Source organism: Podarcis pityusensis, assembly GCF_964106645.2.
Source record: "Podarcis pityusensis genome assembly, chromosome: 11".
Classification (NCBI taxonomy): domain Eukaryota; kingdom Metazoa; phylum Chordata; class Lepidosauria; order Squamata; family Lacertidae; genus Podarcis; species Podarcis pityusensis.
Window position 1 is genome coordinate 13,011,866 of NC_138036.1, and position 15,350 is coordinate 13,027,215.

Below are 15,350 nucleotides of genomic sequence, written 5' to 3' on the forward strand. Positions count from 1 at the left end.
ACACTGTATGAACTATATGCAGCATATTTTGGGTGCAATCCTGTAGCAATGTACAGGATTGCACCCTGAATGTACAAACAAGCCCCTCTGAACTCATTGTGACTTACTCCTGAGTAAATGTGTATAGGATTGCACTGTTATTACCTGAATTGCTGCAATACCTGAACATCTTTTAAAGTTGACTCAATGAATTCCAGCGGAGATTACGCTAAGAAAATACGCCTAGGCACATAGCCTTACAAACTGACATTGACACCTTGACCTTTAGAAGTGTAACTGAAAACAATAGGACTTCCAAACAGCTTGTTCAAGTTCAGTGTGTTGGATGAGTCAGGCAAGTTTGGCTAAAACGAGTAATTGAGTATGGGAAAAGGAGAAAGCTACGTGCATAAATGAACTAGGAAAAGAGGGCCATCTATATCCTGTATTTGGATTTGGTGGGAGTTATGGATAAACATACGTCAAATCAGAGGGGCCGTTTTATACTGCCAGAGAAATGTGGGAAAAATATTTTGGGTTCCAAGCTGCTTCCCTTAAAAGTTCATGGGAATTTGGCCACAAACTTCTGCATAGGCAAGGATTGCAAGCAGCATTCTGTGGGGGTAGCATGTGGGTGCACTTAGGCAATGAGCAGGCTGACACAATTCTGCTCTCTCGCAGTGATAACGCTGTATCTTTGTTTCACCATTTGGCTCAGTGTAGTGGATTTTTATACCAGTGCAACAGAAGGTAAGGCTGTGGACTATTTTCACCTGCAAAGATGTTCTGTGTGGGAAAACATTTTTGGACACTGATGCATGCATATGTTGGCTGATGCACGTGTGTGTAGTGGGAAGCCTAGGTTGGACTGATATATGTGGAGGACAGCATGACAAGGGAAGTAGTCCCCACTTTTGTCAGCTCAAAGGAATCGGTCGGGCTGCTGTAAACATGTGGTTTTTCACGGGAAAAGCAGGCCAGCAGGGTGTGTGCTTCCTGCATTATTCAGTCTTGTTCAGCTCCGCATATTGCATTAGGAACAAACCCTTTTAATTGACCCACCAATTCGTGGCAAGATTCTGCCATAGTGCAGCAGGGGCCTTACCAGCGCATGTTCCCTTGAGCTCAGTAGGGCTCCCCCCCTCCATAGGTGTGTAGCACTGTGACCTATTAACCAAGAAATCCACCTTTTGAATCTTGCCCTGGCCATGAACTCATTTGGTGGCCTTGGGCAAGCCAGTCTCGGCCTCCCCATCTGTAATATGGGCATGTGGGGAGGATAACATTACTGACTGATTTCGCAGAGTTCTTATACGGATTAGAACTAGATAAAGCACGTGAAAATCATTGAACATTGGAAAGTGCTATACAAATGTTAAACTCTATTAAGATTGGGTCTTAGAAATGTCACCTGTCCATTTTTTTTCACCTGGACAGATCAATTCTAGATGCTCAAAATCCAAGAATGGCTTAGAAAGGGGGAGATTATTTCTTTTCTCTGCCTACCCTCCCTTGCTGTCATTGCACTGACCCCTGGTGGGGCTCTGTCTTCCATTTGCTCGGCTCTGCAGGAGAAAAAGAGAGAGATAGAGAGATGGAAGAATAATAGAATAAAGGATGAGGATAGTGCATTTCCCTTTTTCCACCCAGGGATGAAAGAATCTGTCCACTTTTGGTTCTCTCTGTTTCATATTTTTTCCAATCTTAAATTCAGTTCTCCATATTTCTGCAGCAATTTTCATCCCTCCCCCCCCCCCCAAAATATTGAAAATTCCACAGCATTTTAGCACACGTTTCTCCTGAGAAACACATTTTGTATGCGGTTTTGATGAATAAAATGCATTTTTAATGTCTTTTTCCCAATATCTACTCTTTTACCTAATTATGCGCATTTTGTAAATTCTGTTTGTTAAGAGAACTGTATCACAAGATTTGGACAAGTGCAAATTTTGAAGGATGGCTGCATTTCAGTTCTCAGTGTGAATTGGATAGATTCACTTTTAAACATGTACTGAACTGAATTTATCCCCTGCCCCTACACTGAGGTCATGCTTTTGCCTCTCCCATTTGGAGCCCCAATCTGGACCCATAAAGGTGAATCATGGCCACATGTGCCCTATGTCAGGTGACAGAAGAGGACAACCTAGGAAGGAAAACATGCTTCAAATTAACCTGTCCCCAACCATAACTTTCAGGGCCAACTGTAGATTGAAGAGCATAAACCATGGATGGGCAAACTGTGTTCTTTCAGATGTTGTTAGACTACAACTCCCATCCTCCCCAACCATTGGAGCTGTAGGAAGTTGGAGTCTAAGACCATCTGGAGGGCATCGTGGTCCTCCATCTCTGACATGAAAGAGTCTTGCTGGATCGAATCAAGGGCTCATCTACTGTAGTTCGGCATCCTGTTTGCCATAGATGCCAACCAAATGACTCTGCGTAGCTCACAAACCAGACACGAAGGCCGCAACTGCCCCTGGTTTATCCGATAGTCAGAGATAAATGACTTCTAGACTTGGTGGTTTTGAATCCAGGGCATGGGTTGGACCTATATCAGCCTGAGCAGCACATTCCTTTCTGGTCAAGCTTCCAGAAGCCACACGTTGGTGGTGGGCAGGACCTGAGGCAAATGACAGAGCAATGAATGTAAATTTTACCTCTGTATATTAGGGTACTATCCACACCAGGCTTCCTCAACCTCGGCCCTCCAGATGTTTTTGGCCTACAACTCCCATGATCCCTAGCTAGCAGGACCAGTGGTCAGGGATGATGGGAACTGTAGTCTCAAAACATGTGGAGAGCCGAGTTTGAGGAAGCCTGATCTACACACCTACCCACCCACCCCTACACCTTAATCCTCTAACCAGACAAGCAAGAGTCATTATCAGAGTTCAGAGACACTGTCCAGCCAGGCAGAAACAGTCAAGGAAAATGTGAAGCAAGGCCTATTGATGGGTGTGTCCTGGGAAGCGAGGTTGTGGCTGGGCAGGGTATGTGGCCTGGGGTGGTTGCCAAAGTAGAGATTCCCAGGTGAAAGGACCTGCAGGGCTGCATTTGGACCCCGGGGGCTGAGGCTCATCACCTCTGTTCCAGATAGACCTACCGTAATCACTGTGAAGTTGTCCATTCCTTTTTAAAAGCCACCTGAGCTAGGGATTTTTTATGGGCACCTGGAACAGTGAGATCTTCAGCCGGCCCCTCCAACCACACCAGCATGTCTCCATCCCATAACTGTGCTGTAGTCTAAGGACGCATCTTCTGGCCACTTCAGAATAGGGTTTTGAAACGTTGATTTCACATACCTTGCCATACCTTGAAGCTCACAACAGTGATTAAAGTGGAGCAAATACCATGTTTGGAGTTTCCTTCTCTAGAAATCAGCCGTGCCCATGATTTTTTGCCGCTGAAAACTTATGAGAAGATTGGCAGAGGAAGCAACTTATTTATTTATTTATTTATTTATTTAGCAACACACACAAAAGTGGTTTAAAAAAAAACACCATGAAGAAATAGACAAAATAGAAAAAACAAAGGAACAAAGGATATAGTATATCACCATAACAATAGTTAACTATTAACCATTACAATTTTTAACCTGCTGTATTTTGCATAAATGAGTTCCAAATTTCAACTTGACCTGGAAAACAAATTGTGGAGCTGACTTTTATAAGGTTGCACAGTACATAACATTAGCAGTAGCTGCGTGGAGCATGTGTTCTCCAGACCAGGCAGTATTTTGACAAATCAATGAAATCTTCCTATTAATGTAGTAGAGGCAGAGCACCAGTGGAAATTATATTTTGACGTTTCTGATGCTGACATGCATGACTACCGAAGCAAAGAAACTAGAAGTACTTAAGGCATATTTGTTCAGAAGATACATACTTAAATTTAAAATAAATGTTTTATGGAACATGGTGCATTAAATTGCATAACCCGGCACCCTCTTTATTTTTATTAAAGACTGGTGTCTATTACGAATTGAAAGCACGATCCAGGAGATAGATAGATAGATATATATAGAGAGAGAGAAAGAGAGAGAGAGAGATAAAATCCCAACATAATGTCACACATGTGTGACCAAGAAACAGAATATGAGATGGAACCAAACAGGCTTGATTCTTAATGGCTGCGGTTCACAAAACAGTTTTCTCCCCCATGCCAGTGGTGGGGGCTTGAGTGTAGTCCTTTACATTCTTACATTTACATAAGTGCATGATTGCCATTCATTATTGGGGGGCGGGGAATAAAGTGTTGCACTTAGAGAGAGCATTGCTGCAGCAGAAAACCTGTTCTCTTCTATGGATACTGGCCGGCCACCAGCAACAGAGACCTCATGGGAGGGGTAGCTGGTAACCCTCCTCTACCCTCAAAAGTTTGCTTCAGGATCTGCAGCAGAGAAGCAATAAGATTATGATTTGCAAATGCAGGAGTGTGGAGAGGTGAATCTTTCTCCCCATCCCCTGGCAGAATGCAGATGGGAGGGAATAAGTATTCTTGAATGCCTCTTCTCCCTGACATGCTCTTAACTAGTCACTTACATAAAAACCGTTTTCTGACGTCCTTCAACTATTGACCAAGTCCTGTTGTAATAGCAACCAAGAAGTGGAACCACGACAGAGTTCTGGATGGGTTCAGTTCTCGATTAGCTCCCACGAAGTTATCAAAGACAAAACAAGTGGGCTGCCATTATTGACAGACTTATCTGAGGGAGCAAGGTCAAACCTCTCCCATTCCGCCTTTCAAAAAACTGGAGTAACAAAGAGATAAGAGGTGGATTTAGCATCTGCTCATGGTGTGCCTGAGAACACACTTCTTTTTTCTCCCACGTAGGGGAACAGCTGCAGTAAGCGGATGTATATCAGGGGCTAGAAACCTCTGAGATAACAAAGTGAAGCACCGAAGTGAAAGGAAAATGTAGCCTGTAGCTACACTTGCGTGTTGCTTGGGAGGGTGTGAACTGGATCAGAGACTTCCTACTGAACGACTTGCTAAAGATATTAAATTACCTTTATGTAAGGAGCTGGAAAGACAAAAAACGGAATAGAAATGAAAGAGTGTTGTGTTTGGAAGCCCAAGAATGCAAAGCAGGTTTGGAACCTGGGACACTCCAATGTTGTTGTTGTTGTTTAGTCATTTAGTCGTGTCCGACTCTTCGTGACCCCATGGACCAGAGCATGCCAGGCACTTCTGTCTTCCACTGCCTCCCGCAGTTTGGTCAAAACTCCAATGTTACTGAACTACAAAACTGTCATACTCCCTGATGATTGACCATGCTTGCTGGGGCTGATGCAGGGCCCATCCACAGTTTCATTTGCCCTGTGATTTCGAGTCTGAGAAAATTTTATTTTTATTTTGTCTTGCCACGTTCCCCAAGAAAACCTGCTGTTTACTGCTGAATTTCAACAATCCACAGAAAACCCAGTTGATATTTGTTCCGGTTCAACAGCAAACTGGATTTTCAAAGGGAAAGCAGAAGGACAAAAAACAACACACCATCCTCTCAGATTCATGACTTTCAAGCATGAGACAATTGAAAATGTGGATGGCTTGAAGTTCAGAGTACAACAACATCTGGAAGGCTACAGGTTCCCAGCCTTTCTATAAATGATCAGAGCACGAAGTTATCTCTCACCTGAAAGTTACAGTGCAGTGTGAAGCAACAGCAGCCCAGGATGTCTGGCTATAGAAGTTATTTCATTCTTTATTCAGAACTTTACCCATAGTGTAAAACTCTGTTCATTTAGGCTTGGCGAAAAATCCTGCCTAAAGACTCGTATTGACTGTAAGGTTTAAGAAAGTACTTTGGGCTACTACAAACCAAACCCCTTTTGTGCCAAGCTCTGTGCATATGTATCTGTGTGGATTGGGTGGAAGTATCCTTCTGTTCTGCAGGCCTTCACGACTGTGGAGTTCCCTGTTTCCACTCGCTGAATATATCAGCAAGTGGAAGTGCCACAAGCAGCATACTCATTGGTGCCAACCCCCAGAAGGCCCTGAAATGGGGCGTCCTGGGGCAGGGTCTGAGCTGCTGGATCCCAACTCTGCAGACCAGAGGTGACATTAATTGTGTGAATGTTGACCTGTTTGGTTTGGTTACTGAATTATATAGTGTGAATGAATGTGGTTAATGTGTACATTTTTGCTTTGCAAATAGCAGCTGTGTGTGTGCGTGTGTGGTGGGGAAACCTGAGCAGCCTCATGACTGGGAGGAGTGGGGGAGGGAAAAATCACTTCTCTGAAGCTATATAATAATAATAATTTATCTATACTCCGCCCATCTGTCTGGGTTTCCCCAGCCACTGTGGGTGGCTCCCAACACAATATTAAAAACAATAAAACATCAAATATTAAAAACTTCCCGAAACAGGGCTGCCTTCAGATGTCTTCTAAAAGCCAGATAGATGTTTATTTCCTTGACATCTGATGGGAGGGCGTTCCACAGGGCGGGCACCACTACCGAGAAGGCCCTCTGCCTGGTTCCCTGTATCCTCACTTCTCGCAGTGAGGGAACCGCCAGGAGCCCCACGGAGCTGGACCTCAGTGAACGATGGAGGTGGAGGTGGTCCTTCAGGTATGGTTCTGTGGGCATAAGTGGGAGGTTCATTTGAAACAATGGAGGTTGGTCCACTAGAGTGAATGAGGCAGTGCCATACCAGCCTTGATCTGCCATTAGCCAGCCCCCTTACAATCAGTCCAGGTGGTGGTAGCATTGCCTGTCTGCTTCCTTCAGTCTCAGTATTGGCCATGTAGAACTGACTTGCGGGAAGGGGAAGGAGGGAGACAAAGCTTGCAGGAGGCATCTCTGCCTGGCATTGACTCTGCTGCCACCTAGTGTTGGCCTCCTTGCCTTCTGCCCTAGCAGCCCCAACGAGCACCAGACGCCGCTGGTTCAGGTTTCGGAAACCAGATAAGTGTTTCTTGCAAATGCAAGTAGGTTCTGATGCCACACAGCAAAACGTCTACACGCACACACACAAGCCACAATTCATGTCAGAAGTTAATGTGTAACCTTCAAGCAGGATGGCAGTGCGTGCTGCAGCTGTAGAAATGAGGGTTTTTTTTCTGGACCGCAAAAGGGAGATAAGGAATTAAACTTCTCTTTATCCCATCCGTGCTTCCTTTCAGCTGTTATTTGCATAATGTGTTGATTGCACTTGCACAATTAACTCTATGTCTTGTTTGGCCCTCCAAAAAATGAAAGTAAGGGTCAAACTTGAGGTGAAAAGCACATTAAACTGGGGAGGGGGGGTCTACTCTTTACACTTTACTGAACAAATGGGGGAGTGGGGAGAAACGTGCCCCTCCTTGCCAAATCTCGTTGAACTCCATAAACTGTAAGTAGTTTTCTTCCTGCCTGGTTCATTTCCAGTATCGGAGTCGGGGCAGGAGAAATTTCTTTAATGTTAGGAAGTACAACAGGGTGAGGCAGGGGAGGGCTATGAATTTTTCTCCCTTCCTCTGCATCCTCAACATTTTATTATAAAGAGGAGCACCCATCCTTACTTTATATGTGAATGAGGCAAATACAAGGGTACCTCGGGTTAAGTACTTAATTCGTTCCGGAGGTCCGTTCTTAACCTGAAACTGTTCTTAACCTGAAGCACCACTTTAGCTAATGGGGCCTCCCGCTGCCGCCGGAGCACGATTTCTGTTCTCATCCTGAAGCAGAGTTCTTAACCCGAGGTACTGTTTCTGGGTTAGCAGAGTCTGTAACCTGAAGCGTCTGTAACCTGAAGCGTCTGTAACCCGAGGTACCACTGTATATGTAATATAGCACGCACACATACGCAGTTGCCCCGCATGCTTAGTTTGGGCCTTAAAAGCCCTTTAAACTTTGACTGAGTCATTCTTCCCCTTAAAGAAAAGAAAAAACCTCTGGTGCTGTACAAGAGGTTTTGCACACAGCTGTGTTTGCAAGCCCATCTCGGCCTTGACCTTGAGAAAGTTTGCACAACGATAAGGAGCAGTTCTCATGATGGATGGCGACTGTAGCTGCCTCCTGTGACACACTAGGGTAGTTTGTGCCTCCTGTAAAATCTGCTTCAGGGCGCAGTTGGCGCCTATTTAAAGCCCAGGTATGCACCCTCCCTCACAAGATACAGAAACTCTCGAGGCAGACACGCCAAGGCACACATTACACGTAACAGCCACGTTGTAGGATATTGGCAAACAAATGGCAGGAATGTTAATTTGAAAGGTGACCATAAAGATGGATTGTAGCTGTGTCGGTGGGCAAACCTCAGATTCACTTCCTCTTGCCCTTTGGTCTTACTCTTGCAAACACATGCTTTGAACCACCAACCATATGGGAGCAGGGAAACAGATGGAGAAAGGGTTAAGTGTTCCCATCACTTCTCTGGTCTAAGTTTCTGAAGTTGCTTTACTTCTGGGCAAAAAAAATAAAATATTAATGTGTGAGCATGTAGTTAGCTCCTGCATTGTGCTTCTAGTCAGTAGCTGTGCCGGTTCCTCATTTTATGTCTGTCTTCCCACAGTGGACCTTAACTCTTTACTTCCAAGCTCTTAAAGCACTGCAATCTTCTTTTCTTTTTCTTAACCTGTGGCATTAGTGCCAAGCAAACAAATAGGTCTGAGATGAGGGTGGGGATAGGTGCGCTGGTTGGTTGGTGATGGCAGAAAGGATCCAGGAGGGGGAAAGTTATGCTGTTCTCCCATGGAGAAACAGGGTCTCACTCCGGTGAGAAATTGCAGGTTCCCCCCAATGCAGCCTGTTATCTCCCCTTGTCCCATGTTCATTCTGTAGATGGTGATGAAAAAGGATAAGGTGGACAGACAGAGAGAGAAAAAGAGGACATAATCATGCATGTTCCCTAGGTGCCAGCTGACTCCTTGGGACATGCAACACAATAACATCCAAAAAACGTGGTTGACTTGCCTAAGATCCAGGACAAAGCGCCACATTTCGGACATCAATTCTGGCTTTGAACGTATGAGAGCCCTACACAATGGTCAAAGATTAAGAAGTGAATCATAGCCATTTCCCACTTGCCACTTCTAAACCTGTGTTGCCTTCCACAGCCAAGCTGTGGGTCAACATGTGTCCGAATCCTATGCCTGTTTTTGAGTAATGTTCCAGAGATGGTTTGACCTCCAATCTACACACTTGTTGAGCCATTCCGAAGACACATCTGGATTTAGTTTGGGTTGGGTGGTGGGAATCAGGGTGGTTTTGTTTGTAAGTAGGGTTATTTTTTGCCTTAAGGTGAATTGCTCACTGGTTTTGTGGACTAGCAGACCCGTCAGAAAGGTTCAGCATTTTAAGGTGGAGCCGATTGTGCCAGAGGTGAGGTCCTGCTGAGTCACAAAATAGCAGTTCCTTCTGCTTCCACAGAACCTGCATTTCCACTTTGCCTGTTACCTGAGTCCTGCTTATTAATAAGGTAGGCTGAGTTAGCTGTAGCTTATTGGTTTAATGACTGGGGAGGGAATAAAAGATGGGTTTGGGGGATCCCAAGTCTCTTGTCACTGGTAGTCATGGAAATGAGGAACAACAGCCCTGAAATGAATGCATTTAACGCTTAAATCTATATAAGTCAAGTGAGAGGGAGAAAGCTATGACTTGAGAATGGGGGTGAACAAGATCATAAAGCAGTAAGGAGGCAGGAATGTTGCTCCAGGAAGTTAAGGGTGAGGGGAGATAAAAGTTTTAGCAGCAGTAGGGGAAGTCTTCTATGAAAAAATGAGTATTTTCTTCCTCTGTTTTAAGTTTGCATCGCAGCAGTTTCTTCACTTAGTTCCAGAGTTTTCTTGAAAGCCTAAACTCATGCAGCTCAACATTAAAACCATTAAAAATATGAGATTCCTTCTTTACAAAATGCTATGCAGAACCCATTCTGAGAATGTGGCTTTATCATTCAGTAGCCTATGGAATAGGGATGGGAAACTGTGGCTCCTCAGATGTTGGATCCTAACTGCACAAGCTGAGGGTGAGAGGAGCTTTAGTCCAACACCATCTGGAAGGTCACAAATTTCCAGCTTTGTTGTAGAAAATAAGAGATATATCACCAGAGGCAAGAAGGCGTCCTTGTCTAAATGAAGAGCACAAAGAGGAGCATAAACTTTCACAAAAGAAATGCAAGAAGACAGTAAAGAATGCTTTAAAAAATTGAGGAGCCTTGGACGACAAGGGAGTCAAAGGTGTGCTACTGGAGAATAAGGAGATTTCAGAGAAGGCGAATGAATTATTTTCTTCACAGTGGAAGATGCAAGGCAGGTTCCTGTAACTGAGCAATTTTTCTCGGGAAGGGAGTCCGAGGAACTGAGGCAGATAATGGTGGTAAGAGATGGAGTTCTAGGCTTATGGACCAATTACATACTGACAAATGACTGAGTCCAGATTGGAATCACCTGACAGTTCTTAAAGAACTCAGATTATTAAAGATGGAATTGCCAAGCGCATGGAATAACCAGTCCTTCAGAAGCAGAGCCAGCAGAGCTTCTGCAAGGGTAAGACTTGTCTCATTAAGCAATTAGAGTTCTTTGAGAGTGTCAGCAAGCTTATAGCTGATCCAATCAACAGTATGTTCTTAGACTAGAAGTGTCTCGCCAAATGTTCCTGAGTAAGCTTACCAGTCCTGGAATAATAAGAAGAGGTTCTCCTGTGGATCTGGAACTGTTTAAGGAATAGGAAGCAGAGAGTATGAATAAATGGGCAGTTCTCATTGTAGAGAATATAGAAGGCAGAGTCCCTTCTATATCGGTATTGGGATGTGCTTTTTAACTTGCTTATAAGCGGTGTAAAATTAGGAGTTACGTTGTGAGAAAGCCAGGGGTAATGACAATATCAAATTGTTCTAGGTGCTTAAATCAAAAAGGTTGATTTTGAGACGCTCCAAAATGATCTCTCCAAACTGGATGAATGTGTAGTAAAAAGATAAATGCAACTCAAATGTAAACTGATGCACGCAAGAGCAAGGATTCCTAACTGGCAATGACTACAAGGCAGGTTCCTGTAACTGAGCAAACTTGGGGGTTGTAAAGGATAATTTGATTACTATGCCAATCCAGTGTGCGGCAGCTGTGAAAAAGGTGAATTCTATGTCTGGGATGGTTGGGAAAGGGATTGAAAATAAAATGACCAACATCATAATGCCGTTATACAAACCTGTGGTGAGACCATTTTGAAATACCGTGTACAGTTCTGGTTGCCTCACCTCAACAAGTATAGCGTAGAGCTGGAAAAGGTTCAGAAAATGGCAACCCGAATGATCAAAGAGACAGGCATCTTGCAATGGTGGGAAGCGTTGCCTCTCTTTCTCCCCCACTAGCCATCCTTCCAATTCCATACATAGTTTCTGCCAAGGGAATTGCTCCTTACACCTTGAAGAGGGAGTTGAAAATACATATAATTCAAGTAAGGTCTCAAAGGGAAAATGGCGTGTCAGACAATGCGTCATTGTGTGTTTGCACTGATGCAGGAAGTCAACATTCACTTCCTGCCTCCCAGATAACAAGATTATTTCTTTGGGGTTTTTTGTTGAGATACCATCCACAGACGGTGATAATTTCTTGCTAATGCAAAATACAGCACTTGAGTTGAGTGCCCTTTTCCTCTGTGCAAGTGTGCTGCGCTGGCAGAAGGCTGTGAAGGGGAGGACCAGAAAGAGAAGCAGGAAAGGTAACTCCTAACTCCTGATTTCAGCCTCACTAAGGGGAAACTCCCTTTCTCCACCTTTCTCTGCGTGAGAGACGCTTAGTATTTTTCACTCTCACCACCGATTAGGCTCTAAAAACTTGCAGAAGCAGCTGCAGGTTTAACACCTTGACAAGGAAAGTGTCACTATCTTGACATATGCTAAAGGAAGTTGGCTCATCTTTCTAACTGCATATTTGTGGGCACATCACTAGTTTCAAATGAAGCATTTGTTCTTTCCTAGACTTCGCGAAGGAGATGCAATGCAGGAGGGTAAAAGCAAAGGGGAGGCATTTCTCCCCTTTCCCAAACTTGTAATATTCAACCTAGTTGGAGGTTGCTGCAGCTTTGAGTCTTAGAACTGATCTTGCTATGTTAAAGCGATAAACAACTACCTGACATTCAGAAGACATCTGAAGGCAGCCCTGTTCAGGGAAGTTTTTAATATGTGACATTTTAGTGTATTTTTCATCTTTGTTGGAAGCCGCCCAGAGTGGCTGGGGAAACCCAGCCAGATGGGCGGGGTACAAATAATAAATTATTGTTGTTGTTGTTGTTGTTGTTGTTATTATCTGCTCCATCATTTTCCAGGTCTCTGCCATGGTTGTTCTGCGGTCCTGATGTCCACAAAAGCCAAAACATGCTTTTTTGTTCCTTTAGCAATCTAAGCAATAGGCCCGGGCGACTGCAGACAGCATGAATCACTCAGTTAAAAGTGTCATCCCTAAGCAGGGTTCCTGTGACTTTCATAGATTTTTATATTTCATATTCTTTCTTCTTTTGCACTGTTTACGTTCCCTACTTCACTTCACCCAGGCGCGTATATGCACATCTGCCAACTGAGCATAGCATTCTATGCCTGAAAGTGGACTGTATGCCACAAAACCTGATGTCATAATAAATTTGTTCGTTTTTTTGGTGCCCCAAGATTCTCCCTGGCTTCCCCCACACACACCTTTAAGCTCGAATTAACACTTTTGTATTGTCATCTAGCTCAGACATCTTAGCACTTTTTTGTGGTGGGAGGGGGGTCCAAACAATAACAGGTTGGAAGCAAATGGGAAGAAAACAGCACTTTATTAGATTTGACCACACACTCCAGCACCCTACCCCATTCGTTAGAAACTACACTAGCATAATTAAATACTAAACACACAGAGATACACAGGAAATCAGGAGAGAGAGAGGTGCATCCTTTCCCTACCCAATCTTTCAGTTGGGGGGTTGCTTTGGTCTTCCAGCATTTAGCGATGCAAATTCTGGCTGTCTCTAGAAGAGTTGCAATTACTTCTAGGTCTGTTGGACTCTCCTCCAATCTCAGACAGCAAAGATGAGCTGTTTTGAGAGTGTGCGGCAAGTTGTAAACTGTGCTTTCTCATACCATCTCAAATAAGCTGTTCCATAACTTTTTTTACACTGCCAAAAGATATGCTAATAATCTACTCTTAATGATCTACATCTCCATCAGAGTATATTTATTTTATATAGTCTGGTTAGTCTATGAGGAATAACAATGAGAAAGATTGTCTTGAAGAAATTCTTTTTGAGAGTAGAGCTCATCAGAGATCTGGGAATGTTATTAAACAACCAAACCCATTTCTCTTGTTGGATATTAGAATTTAATTTTATCAAGTCTGTCACCCATTTAATGATATATGTGGGCTGTGTATGAGTAAGTTTAATTTCAGAAAGAATTGCGTGAACATTAGTTATTAATTTATTTTGGTTAATTTTCAGTAACAGAGTTTCAAATTCTGTCAATCTATGCAGTCTTCCATATTTGTTTATTAGTTGTTCTCCCATGTGACTGAGTTGGAAAAACCGAAAGACAGAGCCCATTGTCCCAATGCAAGTAAGGCTTGGTGATATGAGATTGTGTGTTCCTCTTCAATCCAAGCTCCCACATGCATGGTGTTTCTCCATATTGGCATATTGATTGTGCCGTATCATCCTTGGTTTGTAAAATAGATGTTTAAAGGAAGAAACACAACAGGGGAAGGTCATCACTAATTGCTTTGGAAACCGTGCCTTTGGAATATCTTGTCTGTAACCTAGCAGTTATGGAAGAATGTTGTCAGAAAAATGTGAGCAAACTTGGATATCACTTTGAGAATGTTCATAATTGCTAGAATAGGAAGATATGGAGCTGCCATTGGTCCATCTAGCTCCCTGTTGTCTGCAGTGCCTAACAGTAGCTCTTCCAGGGTTCGGACAATGAGTTTTTCCCACCCAGAGATGCTGGAAATTGAACCTGAGACCTTCTGCATGCAAAGCAGATTCTCTGCCACTAAGCTACAGTCCTTAGGAGTCACAGTTCAGTGGGAGAGCACATGTTTTGCGGACGGACGGTCCCAGGTTTACTCCTTGTTTTCTCCAGTTAAAATGATCTCAGCAGAGCTGGAAAAGATCTTGGTGGAATCATGACAGGTTCTTCATCCACGTGTTAAAGGCATGAAAAGCCCTGATTTCCTTCTTTGTATCTGGTCACCTTGGGGACGGATGTTTACTGGCAGAATCATGAAATCATACAGTTGGAAGGGACCACGAGGAAGAAGAAGAAGAAGAAAAAGAGTTTGGATTTGATATCCCACTTTATCACTACCCGAAGGAGTCTCAAAGCAGCTAACATTCTCCTTTCCCTTCCTCCCCCACAACAAACACTCTGTGGGGTGAGTGGGGCTGAGAGACTTCAGAGAAGTGTGATTAGCCCAAGGTCACCCAGCAGCTGCATGTGGAGGAGCGGGGAATCGAACCCGGTTCACCAGATTACGAGTCCACCTCTCTTAACCACTACACCACACTGGCTCTCGAGGGCCTTCTAGTTCAACCCCCTGCAATGCAGGAATCTTTCGTCCAACATGGGACTCAAACCCACAACCCTCAGATTAAGAGCCTCACACTCTAGCAACTGAGCTATTCAGCGGCCTACTTAGCTTCACCAAATGACGGTTTTGCCACTGTGAAGATGCAGTATGGCCAGGAAGCTGAGTTTGTTGAATTTCTGCCTGTTCCGCTGCTAAAGTCAGAGAGGAGAAAGGAGGCATCCTTGAAATTAACACCAGTGTTTCTGATTATTCACCTGCCACCGAGAAGAATGGGTCTGTTTGTGACTTAAATGCTTGTAAAAAGACATTTAAATTATTCAGGTTGTGACAGCAAGCGTGATTGATTTTATTGTAGTTTTGAGTTTCTGCACAGCCTATCTTAATTCCAATATAACCCTCCCTCTTGGGAGCTGCTTCCATGGCTTTGATTTACTTTCAGTGTGATCCTTAGTAGCAACTCTCGAGCCGTTAGGCTTTGCATGTTTCCCCCTTCTGCTTGCTGTTGTGTGAATGGAGATCTACTAACAGCCATGTCTTAAGCAGGGATTCAGTAGCAAATCCTGTTGCCATTGGCAAATGCCTAGTTTTTCTGCACTGGGTGGGTAGTGCGTTACCTAAACAATGATTTTATAGTCTGTAGCCACGGTTACCCGATTCCGTCGCTCACAGTTGACAGAATGGGCTGTGTAATTATTAAAAGACTTGACTGCTTTATGGGAGTCTATGACAGGAGTGATTCATGTAGCTACCATGCAGGTTTTGAAAATGCTAAAACACATGGGAATAGATCTGGACCCTGGTGGATTATTAATATCTTACTAGAAACTTGGCAGGGAAGCGAGGGCAGAAAACCCTCAGGCGACAGCTAAATAGAAAAAAACGTATTTGCA

The 15,350-nt window shown here is 43.8% G+C and overlaps 1 protein-coding gene across 2 annotated transcripts in view; it reads left to right on the forward strand.

The window, feature by feature from the left end:
* Positions 1 to 15,350, forward strand: part of RAB27B (RAB27B, member RAS oncogene family) — a 112,625-nt gene that overhangs the window by 77,236 nt on the left and 20,039 nt on the right. The gene's annotated exons all lie outside the window — the stretch shown is intronic.